The following is a 13,908-nucleotide window of genomic DNA, read 5'->3' as shown; positions in this document are numbered from 1 at the left end:
TCATCGATCTTCAATACTTCAGTTAAGTATAAGTGGAGCGTCTCCCAGTCCTTAGTTTTGTTCTTAGTTTTGGTATCTTCGAGATACACCTTGTTTGGAACTTGCAAGCGCCAAAACCGAGGGATTCGTGTATTCACGAGAATATCATAACTCGATAATCCCTTGAAGTTTGAAGCTAGACTAGGGAGCAAAGATGCCTGGTCTTAGCGGACTTGGAAACTTGTTTTGTCTTGGTTGTAGTAAGGACTCCCGATTAGAGGATTCGTGTCCGGTTCCTCCGATTGGAACTCCAACATATGAGCTCTATATAAAGCACGGAGTAGGCCCTATCACATATGAGGTATGGATAAAGTACACAAGAAAAGATTTTGTTTTAAAATGGCCCCAATATGGTAGCTTTGACGCAGAAATTTTAGATAACCTCGAGGTCAAACTCTTCAAGAAGAAAGCCCGGCCGGCGATGTTTGACTCTTTTCGCTTGTGGCGCAAAGAAGCCAAACAGAAAGAAATAAAACTAGCTAAGAAAAATAAAAGAGGTATGTCAATGGTGCAAGCTGCCATTGCATACAGGGATAATGAGGAAGAGCAGGAGAGTGAACAAACGCTCAGAAGCAAGAAGTTAGCAGTAGATAAATGCTACCCAATGTTGCCTCATGAAGGACAAAGTTCGAAGGGAACATCCGAGAAAGATCCATTAATGTCCCATTTATTGAATTCACCACCCCCATATTCATAGAGTATTACTGGACCCCGAAGCGTTTTGTTATACCGCGCACTGGCGCACGGAATGCAGCTCTTGCACAAGCACCAGCTCCTCTTCAGCTGGTTTCTACTTCTCCGGCGCAGCCTTCTCAAGGGCCACCGCCTTTGCTACATACTACCTCTACTGTTCCTACGACTTTACCTACGGCTCCAACTGTTCTTTATGATACTACTTCTGCCACTGCCTCGACTCCCTCTGCTATTGCCTCGACTTCCTCTTTTCATCAGCCTGTCTTTTCCGGCACATTTGCCTCTCCGCAAGCTTCTCCTTCTGTTCGACAGAGAGTGGCAAGTACTGTCACTGGTCTGTTCTCATCTTTCTTTGGGTCGCCTAAAACGACCCCTAAAACAGGACGTAGACAGTTGCGTAGTCAACTGCCTGATTATGAGGAAAGAGAAGTGCTGAATGAGTTAGCACGCAAATGGGTTACTGATACTGTTAGATACGATGTTCAGTCTGTTATGGAAGTTTTCTGACAGTGGGATGCACCCACTCAGAGATACGTATTTGAAGAGATGTGTGTATATCTTTGCGAAGATTTGGAGACAAATGATCCCAAACGCAAAATGCAGGAATTATTCCGTATGCGATTCAAATTCTATGAAGGCATGATTGTAGGTGCCGATGTTGAAAGAGCAATAGATTTGTTGTTATCTTATAGGAGTAAGGGAAACGTGTCTAGATTACTATATGAGGATGACATGTCTTGTAGGAAAAAGGCGCGACAGTACCCTATGAGAGAAGTTCCTCCAGTTTGGAGGGAAGGTGATGCGAATGCAAATCCACCCATTCCACCACATTTCCAGCGTGTATGGGTATATGTCCCCTGGAAAAGATCTGAAGTTTTAGCACTCAAGCAGACATTACCTGATCCTCGCAAAAATCCTGCAGGATATTATAAGGAGTTATCGCAGACTGCAAGCTAATGAATTTAGCGGATGTAGACATGTTGTTTGGGAATGTTGTTCCTCAGCCCTTGTGGAGTAAGATTCGTCATACAGACCATGACCAAGAATTAGGTGACACATGGGCTAATATTACTGCTGCAGATGCTAGACAAGTTGGTGGTTCCAAACCTGAGCCTTTAGTAGCTGAACTTCCTGGTAGAATTGTCACGTACATGAAGACCTTAATGCCTGAATTGCGTGTAAATTGGGACAAGTTGTCTGCGTGCAAGCAGAAGAAAGATGAGAATGTGTCTGACTTTTTCACAAGGTTTGAATAGACTTTCGTCGACCACAGTGGTCAGGATATGGCTACCGAGGGTGGCCAAAGATTGTTTTTAGACAAATTTGTACATAATTTGCTTCCTGAACTGTGTAATAAATTGAAAGGTTCGGAGAGTGCTTGGGCTGTTTCCACGTCAGCGCAGATTTTAGCCACAGCCCAGTACTACGAAAATAGGCACAAAGACGAACTAGATAAGGCAGACAAAAAAACTAAAGATTTAAAAACTAAAGTTCTTCTCCAGCAAGCCTATCCGCCTCGCACTCCTAGTCAGCCCAATTATCAGCAACCACAGCAGTATTCGAGAAACTCGCAAGGAAACGAGTTTTCTCATCAGCGTTTACCGTATGGTCCGAATCAGTGTGCGTATTGCAAGGAAGAGGGTCATTTCAAGAATAATTGTCCAGCTTTATTGCGACGTTTAAATGGTGTTTCTGGTGCAAGAGGTAGAGGTGTTCAACAGGCTCCTAGGGGTAGGGGCCGTGGAAATTTACCCCAGAATGCCACTTCTTTTCCGCCTCAGAATTCTATGAATAGCTTTGATCAACAGAATAATGCGTCTTCTAGGTCAGCTCAGTACTATGCTGATGACTATTACGCAGAAAACAAGAATGAGGGTAATAATTGCTAGGACAGCCATGGACAAAGAGAGGGAGTTGTTTCAGTTCCAGTAGATCAAAATGGACCTTATGTTGAGGTGATTACATCAGGAGTGTCAGAACCTTTTCTGCTGGATACTGGTGCTACAAAAAGTTCGATCATGCACTCAAAACTTCCTGGCGCACCTTTGTCTGGCGAAATGAATGTTTCAGTAGGTTTTTCTGGCGCCCCGGTTAGAAACCCGATCTCTAGTCCTATGCCCCTTTCTGTTGGCCCATGTGAACTAGAAGCACCCCTCATTCTTACAACAGGTTGTGGTGAAAATTTGTTAGGTTTGGATTTGTTAAAGAGATTATATGCAACTTTGTACTGTTCTCCTTCAGGAGTACAACTTACCCTTGGTAAGAAAGTGGTTTCTTCGATGTATCTGTCAAGGGAAAATATCCCAACAGAATTGTCATCTCTCCCAGATGTACTTTGGGCTACTGGTTCTAATGATGTGGGTCTTTTGGAGATAGCGCCGTATGTCATAACATTGAAAGCCAATGTTAGGTTGCCACGTATTCCCCAATACAAGATCTCTAGCGAATGTGAAAAGGCGTTGTTAGCGATCATTTACGATCTGATCGAGAAAGATGTCATTGAAGAGACAACAGGCAACATTTGTAACAGTCCTGTTTTGCCAGTCTTAAAGCGTACTGATCCTTCACAGCCCCCTGTGTACAGATTTGTGATTGATCTCAGAGAAGTGAATAAGATTGTTGTGCCACAGTTTCCAGTTGTCCCTGACATTACTGCCCTATTGACTATGGTTCCAGCTACTTGGTTCTCGGTGATTGACCTGAAGAACACTTTCTTCAGCATCCTGATTGCTGAGGAGAGCAGAGATATTTTTGGCTTCAATTTAGGAGGACGAAGCTTCCGCTTCAAACGCGCTCCTCAGGGCTATTGTGAAAGTCCATCGATATTTAGTCAGGCTCTGAAAACACAACTTGACACGATTGTTCTACCTGATGGTGCGACTCTGATTCAGTATGTAGACGATCTGCTGATCGCTGCAGATACTGAAGAGATTTGCAAGCAAGCCACATTGTCGTTGTTGCGTCATTTATGTGACATGAAGCACAAAGTCTCTCTCTCAAAACTGCAATTTTGTCGACAAGAAGTGACCTACCTAGGTCACATCTTATCGAAGGAGGGAAGGAGACTGACCCCAGAAAGAATACAGGCAATTGCAAGATTGAGTGTCCCAAGGACACAAAGAGAAGTGCGTGCTTTCTTGGGCATTACATCGTACTGTAGACAATGGATACCAAATTTTCACTATTGGCTAAACCTTTGCTAGCACTAATCTGTAAAGACACACCCGATCCTATGCCTTGGTCTGAAGATTGTCAGACAAGTTTCCACGAGTTGTGTGATGCATTGTGTTCGGCTCCTGTGTTGGGCAACCCAGACTACAGTAAGCCTTTTACATTATATGTCCATAAAAAGGAAGGTTGCGCATTATCAGTCCTGACACAATACTTTGGGGACAAACAGCGCCCATGCGCGTATTTTTCAGCGACTCTAGACCCTGTAGCTAAGGCATTACCAAGTTGCTTGAGGGCCACTGCTGCAGCAGCTGTCTGTATTCAACAGTCTGCTGGGTTAGTGATGAATAACACACTGATCGTTATGGTCCCACATGCAGTGGACATTTTACTAAACAGAACGAAGACGCAGCATTTAACTAGTGCTCGACTGTCCAGTTATGAGCTGACACTATTAGCAAGTCACATACACATAAAGAGGTGTGATACACTCAACCCGCTACGTTATTGCCTATTCCGGCAGAGACAGATGAGGTTGAAAGACATGATTGCTGCTTTAGGACAGAAGAAGAGACAAAAGGGAGAGTAGACTTGCAGGACACTCCCCTTCCTGAATGTAATGATACTTTATGGGTTGATGGTTCATGCTTCAAGTTGCCAAATGGTGATACGACTGCAGCATACGCTGTAACAACATTGCACACGATTGTAGAGACTGCGCGCATTCCCCATAATTCCGCGCAAGCAGCCGAGTTAGTTGCACTTACAAGAGCGTGTGTGTTGGCAAAAGGAAAGCGAGTGAATGTGTATACAGATAGCCAATACGCCTTCGGCGTGGCTCACAGCTTTGGAAGATTGTGGCGTGAACGTGGGTTCCTGACGTCACATGGTGCAAGAATCTAACATGGTCAGCTAGTGAACGAGCTCCTCGAGTCACTGACCTTGCCACTACAAGTTGCAATTGTGAAATACAGTGCACACAAAGATTCAAGATGATGTTGGTCGTGGGAATGCATTTGCAGATAAAGTTGCGAAAGAGACTGCAAGGAACACGATGAGTCGAATGTATGTTGTAGGTCCTGCGAGATGGATTGCTGATGTGGATATGTGTGAGGACACTATTGAAAGTGTGAAGTCTATACAATCTGATGCCACTGAAAAAGAGGTGAATGAATGGAGAGAAAGCAAGGGTAGATTGGATGCGAATGGTTGTTGGGTCGAATTATCAGAGCATCAAAGATGGCTGTTACCCGATGCATATGTGCTTGCAGTGGTGACAATGGCCCATGGAATGGCTCACATTAGTGCGAAAGGAATTTGTAAGTTGTTGGCCCCAGTATGGCAGAATAGTGGTATCCCGAAATGCGCAGAGAATTTGGTCAGGAACTGTATGGTGTGTTTGAAGTACAATCCCGGTAGGGGAACCCCAACTCCAGCTGGTCATTTTGCGCCTCCAACGTATCGTTCGAGGTTTTGCAGCTCGATTTCATCCACATGGAAAGATGCAACAATCTGAAATACGTGCTTGTTGTTGTTTGCGCCTTCTCCAGGTGGGTGGAAGCGTATCCCCTTAAGGACAACACTGCCTTGTCAACTGCCAAAGCCCTTGTCAAGGAATTCTTCCCTAGATTTGGTATGCCCAGAATGGTCTGGAGTGATAATGGAAGTGAATTTGTGGGACGAGTGATGAAGAGAGTGTGCGAATGTCTAGGCATACACCCGAAGTTCCACGCTGCAAATCACCCCCAATCAGCGGGATTAGTAGAGTGCTACAACGGCACGTTAAAGTTAAAATTGGCCAAGATCCAAGCCAGCACAGGTCTTAAATGGCCTGACGCCTTGCCTTTAGCACTCCTATCTACCAGAATGGCTGTCCATTCTAGACTGGGACTTAGCCCCCACGAAATCGTGTTCGGGCGCCCTGCGAACATATGGGGAGTGCCAAGGCCCAAGAAACTAAGCGAGATAGAGCACCCTGTACTGCTTGACTATTTGTGCGAATTGACCACTAAATTGCGTGTTTTACACCAACAGGTTCACAGTTCCTCTCCGCCAGCATCTGATGATCCAGGTCACGCAATTGAACCTGGCACCTGGGTATTGGTGAAAAACTTTCAGAGAACAAAGAACGAACAGCCCAGGTGGACTGGCCCATACCTCGTCCTTCTTTCCACGAGATCAGCCGTTCGGGTGGAAGGAAAGAAGAACTGGATCCACGGGATCCATTGTAAACGGATCCCTCTGCCTCTTCCATATGACCGGTGGGTCCAGGAGGGAATTGCGGACTCTGAGACCGAGTCCGTACCACGCTTTGCACCCTTCAGCGATGCACGATTGAAAGGAACTGGTACCGAAAAGGAGAGTGATCGTATTCTGCAAGGATTTGTGCCACCGTCAATGCAGTTGGACACTACAGAACCTGAAACATTGTATGAAGACCACACCGTACCTGGGAAACAACGGTATAATCTGAGGCCAAGAGAAACGAACTAATGAAAACAAACTAATAAGACTTCCCCCCCCCCCCTCCCCCCAAGAACTATTTTTGATTTTACAGCTCTCTCGCCCCGGGAACTTGCTCATTTTTGATTTTCGAACCGCCATCCGGTTCTGCTGCTAGGGTCGCGGTTGACAGTCTGGGGAGTGCAGCTGGAGACGTTTAGGTCAACGGTTCTGGTTGGTCCGAGGGAATTACCCTGGGCTGAACAGAAAGCACTCTTTGGCAGAATCAATCTCCCACCGCGGGCAGCAACTAGAGGATAGAGTTTCCAAGGGTAGAGAGACCTGCTAGATCCACGAACTTTAAAAAGAAAATATGCACTGTGATGGCCAGAAAAAGATTCTCGATAATATGTATTTTAATGTTGTGTAGCATAACGATGTTCTTGATTGGCTATACTTTATTCACATTTTGAGTTACCTTTTTAAATAACACTCAGACCACACCTCCTCCTACTGTTTCTCCGCACTCCTTTCACCCTCTACCTGAACACGAGTCTGCCAGAAGACTAGAATTTGTAAATAACTCATTCATCCAGCTCCTACACCAGCACCAGTCTATAATGAACACATCGAACTGTTGGATATGTGGACTTATCCCGCACACAACAGATAAGGGCATCCCTTACTTCGTCCTGCCATTCAGTTACTATGGTTCTCTGTGGGCTTTCCAGACAATGTTCCTGTTTGCAATAGAACCATATCCCCGCGTCCCACAGGGAGCAATTCCAACAACAAGGCACTAGTGGCAGGAATAAGGAATGTCGTCTGCCATGACAAAGCATACACATGGTTGCCCCCTGACTTCTCGGGCACATGTTTTATCTCGTTTCTGCTGCCACCCACCTACACGGCTGAGGCAGATTACCATCGGACAAGGACAGTTAGGGGTGTCGTGAGTCAAGACGACACTGCGGGTCAAGAGTTTGGAGACTTCGCAAAGGGTTTTCTGCCGTTTTGGGGGCCTATGGTGAACAGCAGGAACATTCGCCAGTTAACGAGGGTAGTTGAATCCGCCGTGACCGAAACGGCCGGTGCCCTTAGTAACTTGACAGCTGATCTCCAGTCGGACCGACTTATGACTCTTCAGAACAGGGTTGCCCTAGATGTCATACTTGCAGACCGTGGTGGTGTATGTAGAGTGATCCAATCCAGTTGCTGCATTTTCATCCCTGACAATGCTCCGACAGTGTACCAGGCCATCTCCAAACTGCACAAAATCTCTGATTCCCTGCACGTGGATAAAGGGGATTGGTCCCTGCTAGGGTGGTTCTGGGAACTGATCTCTGCCTAGGGATGGAAAACTCTGATCTTCATTGGGATGATCTTAGCCATTCAGTTTATGTTCTGCCTGTTTGTGCAGTGCGCTCCTGCAATATGTGGCCTCTGTGCTACTTCATGTGTAAGGAAGCCTATGTCAAGGAACGAATTGAGCAACAGAATGATGCTACAGCAGCATCTCCATGAATTCATGAATACAGATTTGGACTCAGATTAGCATGAGTTATTGCCTAATATGAGGGCAAAAGGAGGGTCTGTGGTTCTGAAATTCTGGACCCTGCTGTAATATGGTACCGAGGCCCAACCCTCGTGTCACAAAATAACATCGTACCATGACGAATTTGGTGTCGGCAGACCGGTAATGAGTAGGACATTATCCCTATGCATTTGCGTCGTGATTGAGTGATGCTAACACCCTTAAATCGTGGTTTCCGTTCCGAACCCTCGGACTCCATTTTGTGAACGGCATCCATCTTATGGCTTGCCCTCATATAGTCAATTGATTGAGGCCGAGCTTGATCTGAAAGGACACGTCCACCTTAGCTGACTTCCCCATGACCTGGCCGAGCTGACTCCACTGCCTCCAACCAAACCTGTTCGGGCACTTCCTCGCCCAGTGGCCGAGTAAGATAGCATCAAGGCACAACATGCCATAAACCATTCACTACATACAGACCCTGTTTTCTACACACATACACCTGTCCATGTTTCTTGTTTATGGCCAGTTTTACGATGAGGAGGTGCCCGATTTTATTGGGGTTTCATCGATATCTGATAGTAGTTCTGGGCCGGGCTGGGCCATCTATCACCAACTGGATATCTAAAATATGGGTTGGCCGACATGACTTTGCTTTTTGCTTTATTGTGGAAATATGTATATGACCGTATTGTAAACTGAAGAATTCTTGCGTGCAGCTGTTATTTTTGTATAAAAGGAGAAGGCTGGTTCTGTAAAAACGAACAGTCTCCTGAGAACTTACATCCCGTGCTGTTGTACTTCTAGGACACTTGTTACTTGGTTGCAGCCAATAAAACTCGATCTCTGACTTCACCTAGAAGACTCTTTGTTTCTGTGGTCCGGAACAGGGAGAACTCCGAGGTCTTCGGGTGTTACCCCCTGGCACCACCGGGTTCCTAAAAACCCGGCACCTCAAGGGGATTCACTCTGCAATACAGAAGAAACTCAAGCTTAGTACCAAAAACATGGCAAACCTGCCAGAAAATTACATGGATGTAACAAATACCATGTATAACCGTAAGAAGTGAATTAGTAACATCAGTGGGTATTGGTCATAAAGAGCCTTAATTCCAAAATACAAGGAAACTAAGATGCTTGGTCAGAAAAATATAAAAAAGCCAGGGAGGTAGATCACAAAATTCTCTCCAATGAAGAAGTGGATGAAACACCACGTTCCTGATAGTCTAGTTTCCAACTAATAGTTAGTTAAGCGTGCGTTAACAAAGCATAACAAAAGTTGCAGTCAGGCTCGAACAAAGAGATTTAAGAATGCATTATATCGTGATAATACGCGATAGTTAAAAGAGCGAATACGAGTGAAAACCTTAAGAGGTAAAACCCAGAACGTGGGGAATGCAATAAAGCTGTGATTTAAATCGTGAATAGTGAAGGAATGTCGTGAACCGCATAAAGTGCACACTTACAGAACACAGTTTTTTTGCGTGTATTGTGTTTGGCGGTGAATCACTGTAATAGTGGTTAAACAAAAATGACAACTAATCTTGGTCGCGTGTTATAAACGCATCTCATACTGAGCGCTTGATGTAAAGTCAACCGGACTTACCCGAGCCGAAATCGTGTCCGTGTTAATGACCTTTCTCGGTGTGAACGCGAGTGGAATGTGGAGGTCCCATAAGGTTTACAAACGTAGAACCCGGAAGGAAAAAGAAGATAGTATATACAGAGCCGGTTTCCTCATTCAGTGCTAAGTTCAAAGATGGAAATATACTAGATAAAACTGTTTTCCTCATAATGTCACCACAGTGTTGGAAAATACAGTGTTACTTGAACTGATCATGATGTGAATCATTTCAACCTCCTTTCTCTTCTCCAGCAAAGTCTACAGCCACAATCCAAACCAAACAACTGCTAATGCATGGAAAGAAGGATCCTCCCAGCTCTTATGTTCAACTTAGCTCTTTTTTGTCTAACAACCTGATCATTTAAGCTCAACACTTCACTGCCTAACCACTCACTGGCTGTTTTTGATATCAGTAATCTTAAACGGTAAACTGAAAAACCGCCCTGCGCTGTAAAATGTGCTCATTAGTTTACATATTTGCCCCTAACTATACAGGCTTGCAATACATTTGTACCAAAATATTTCAGGGTTCTTTCATGTTAGTCTTTTTGTGTAGTGGATAAACTCTGTGGTCTTTCGTGTAAATAAGCTCTCTGCTTTTATGCGTCATCCACATCTGATAAAGACAAGCAAATGCAGAAAGCAAAAAGAAATCTCTGTAGGAAACCGTATACTATATGAAAACAAAGAGGTATAAAGGTGGTGCATTTAATTTAAAGAAACAAATTCTTCCATAAAATCAAATACAACATTTAAATAGAGAAGGGAACAGTGTGATATGTCGAATTAAAAGAATGGCGATTAGTAAACTAAATATAAAAGAAAACCTTAATTAAGATATCTCATTAAAAGATATGGTACTGGCAGCCAAAAGAAGGCAATCCATTCCATTTTGAAGATAGTGCTTTTAAGTTGGCTCTAAATACATTTATGTAGATATAATTCAGAGAGCAATCCTGACCTGGTATAAGAAATCTAATTTGTCAAGGGATGCATATTAAAAGTGAAACCATTTGGCCTTGAGAAAGCAACTGTCATTGTGAAACGTGTCTACTGGAAAACGAATTGGGAGTAAAACAAGTTGGGAACTGATATTAGGTGATTAGCCCACACAAAGAAATTAAAACATGTCCTTGAACCTATGTTAGAAAATCTGGCCAATGATAACCTCTTAAACCTTCCATTAATTTCAGACAGCTGGTTGGCCGACACTGGAGCTTTAGTCTCTCAATTCAAACAAAATATCTTTGGAAAGGAAATGCAATGGAAAAAGACAAATAATCTTAACAATCTCACACTCTAGATTCTATGGAGCATCAGTCAGAAAGGCTAATGGTCTTGGCTACTTATGGCATATCTATAAAGTTACTTGCCTAAATAATGAACTTCACGAGACCATTTGCTGAATTTTGAAATTGAAATGTTCAAACTCTAAAAACATCTACCCTTAAGAACAATAGGACTTCCTAGTAGAAGCAGATTGGTGTATCTGTAAAATCAAAGATACAAAAACTTTGAAGCACTTGAAACTCAACTCAAACATTTCCCGAACTTTTCAATGCATTCATTGATGTAGATTACTCTCCTTCAACACTATCTGCTGATGATTTGGCCAGCCTCACAAAGCATATGTTATATTAGAAATGCTGACAAAAGCACCCCGTGCACTGACCATCACCCAATTTGTAATCATCCTCATCTCTTCGGCAAACTGATAGAAAGAGCTGCAGCGTACAATGATCAGCAAACATAGCACAAAATAGTCTACTCTCTTAAAGTCAAACTGGATTAGCCCTTGGCTGGAGAATAAAATGTGCACTGCTTCTATCATCAAGACTACAAAGGACTCAAATAAAGTAGCAGCATTTCTGCTATGGGACAGGTTTGCCAATTTTGGAATGGCCCTTCCTCCTACTGTGCTGCCGAGAACCGATAACAAAGAAATACAAAGCACCATCCTTCACTAGAACATCTTCTTCCTCTCTAGGAGATCCCTGCAACTGACTCTGCCTCACTTCTCCTCTGCTCTCTCAATGCCTGATGATCCTCATGGTTCCACGGTCACTACCTACTTTTTAGCATCGACCTTGACCTAATATTGGAGCTCAACTCTTAATTCGGCCTCAACTCTTAGTTACACTGGAGACATGCAAATTTCACTAAAACTTGAGAACCTATCTGACCTTCATTCTTTGCCCTCAGCCAATGCGTCCTGGATGCGTACCATTGGAAATTAATGAATGACTTCAAGCTCAACACTTCACAAAATTGAAAACTAGCCAGCGGTAAATTGACTATCTTCCAGCCATCCACCATACGGACCAAATATCTTATGTCACCTCCTAAGTAAAGAATCTAATCATGATTACAGGTGTAAACCTCTTACTGATTTCTCAAGTTAATCATGTAGCAAGTTGTTCCTTTTACTCGCCTACATCAAGTTTTCTGTTATGGAAATTTCCCTCAGTGACACATTTCACCATCAGCCTAGTACTCACCCTCCAACACTGTGCCAATAGCATGCTGCTGTTACTATCCTGCTGTATGATTAAATACTACAGATAGTTCCAGAATGCAGCTGAAAGACCTCTTCTTAACCTATGTGTTACAACTTGCATTTCACATCCTCTTAAGTATCTACAGTGGATACCAGTGACTAGTCATATTGCTTTCAAAGTGATGTGCTTCCATCCATTTTTTTCCCCACAACTTCGGGTCCTCTCTTTAATTCAGCACAAGTTCTGTGCCTACCACTGAACTAAAACTATTCCATCAAATTTAGCTGTACTCTTGACCAACTCTTCCTTCAAAAAAATATCACACCCTTAAATTTTCATTCTCACTTCAAACAGTTAAGGTCTAGAGCTCACTCCCTGCTAGGATAATTTACAGCTCAGTTTCACTGTGGAAAACATTAAAAATCTTTCTCTTCCCATGCACATAGTTAATTCCTAAATAAAAGGTTAGGTTTGAGTTTGGATTACTCAGTCTAGCCATATACTTTTCTAGACTTCAGACTCTTGTGCAGCGCCACCGCTAGTGTATATCTATACACCTCATCCAACACCGCCCATAGAGGTGTAACTACATTCAGCCCCTTGTTCAACCAAGCACTCAGCAATCTGATGCATATCGGAGCGCTCTGCGACTTAGTCATGATTATGATACACTATATAAATACTACAATATTGTATACTACAATACAGGTTGTCATGTATGTTTTTCAGGGATTATGTTTGCTAGAAAGCTAAAAGTAGAACACAAGTCAGTCTTGTGACCATTATTCCTTGGATATTGAGGTGGATGATATCTCCTTAGCGGTCTATGATAAAAAGTGGGTGCCCTCACTGGAGATGATCGTAGTGGCTTTGCAAATCATTCTGGAACTGAACAATTAATGTTTGTTGATTCTACTGATGTAATTTCTTTGTAAATCGAAAAGGAATGACTGGAACTTGATGCTACTAAGCTATACGATACAGAGAGGAGATGAAGATTAAAGTAGGTCTTGATCATGTCTCTAACATGCCAAGACCTAGTAGTATTGGCAATTTCTCTCATTTGCATGACATAGAAAGGTCTTCGTAACTAGTGTATTAATCGCCAGTGGTTCTCTGCAAAAACCCCTATACATATTTGATGTAGAAGAGGACATCTAAGTAAGTCGAGCACTGTTCAAAGCCATGATTATGAGTTTGGACTAAGCGTGACACATCTTCAGGAAGTCAGGGATATTTATTAGTGATATTTGAAACTCTGCTAAGTGTAGGCTGGTCAGGTGTCCAGGATTTGCTGGGACGTTCCGAGTTTTTTTAACCATCTGTCTTGGAAGTGTCAGTACATTTTGGATAGGTCTGAGATTTCAGAGAGAGTGGACTAACAACACAGGCAGGGACGTTTTCTTATGTTCCAAAGTAGAATTAATTAGCAGAAAGCATTTTAGTTAACTCAGATTACACTTTATTTAAAAGTCACATTTAATCACATTTAAACCCCTTAGTGCCACTTTGTCTGTGTTTTCTGGGTTGGTGAGTTCTGCCAAGTCATTTTGTGCCTTCTAGGTTCTTTGTGGAATGTCTCGTTTTTTGGTTCTCAAACTCTGGTCACTATAGCAAAATGGCATAGCCAGAGAACATACAAAGAAGGAGGTAATACCAAGGCTCATCACACGAAAGAACCAAAACCTATGCAATGCAAAGTTACAGGAAAATTAAAAACCAAGTGAGTCGCAAGTACCATTTGTAGTTGGAATGGCTAGGAGCTTACTTGAAGGTAGTTGAAGGATTGGGCAGTACTGTTTTTGCCATTGCCTTTGGGGTATGCTATCAATCTTATCCCCTCCACTCCCCTCAGCCCCAAAGACTTTGCGGTGTGCTACTAAATAGCAATAGGTATGCTGAGTAAA

At 43.2% G+C, this 13,908-nt stretch overlaps 1 protein-coding gene across 3 annotated transcripts in view; it reads left to right on the top strand.

The window, feature by feature from the left end:
- The window catches only part of LOC147750815 (uncharacterized), a 702,597-nt gene that overhangs the window by 655,446 nt on the left and 33,243 nt on the right, over window positions 1-13,908 (top strand). The window lies entirely within an intron of this gene.

The sequence above is a fragment of the Lissotriton vulgaris genome, chromosome 1_1 (genome assembly GCF_964263255.1).
Source record: "Lissotriton vulgaris chromosome 1_1, aLisVul1.2, whole genome shotgun sequence".
NCBI lineage: Eukaryota > Metazoa > Chordata > Amphibia > Caudata > Salamandridae > Lissotriton > Lissotriton vulgaris.
The sequence above is the reverse complement of the archived record's forward strand: the minus strand, read 5'-3'. Positions and strand labels throughout refer to the sequence as shown.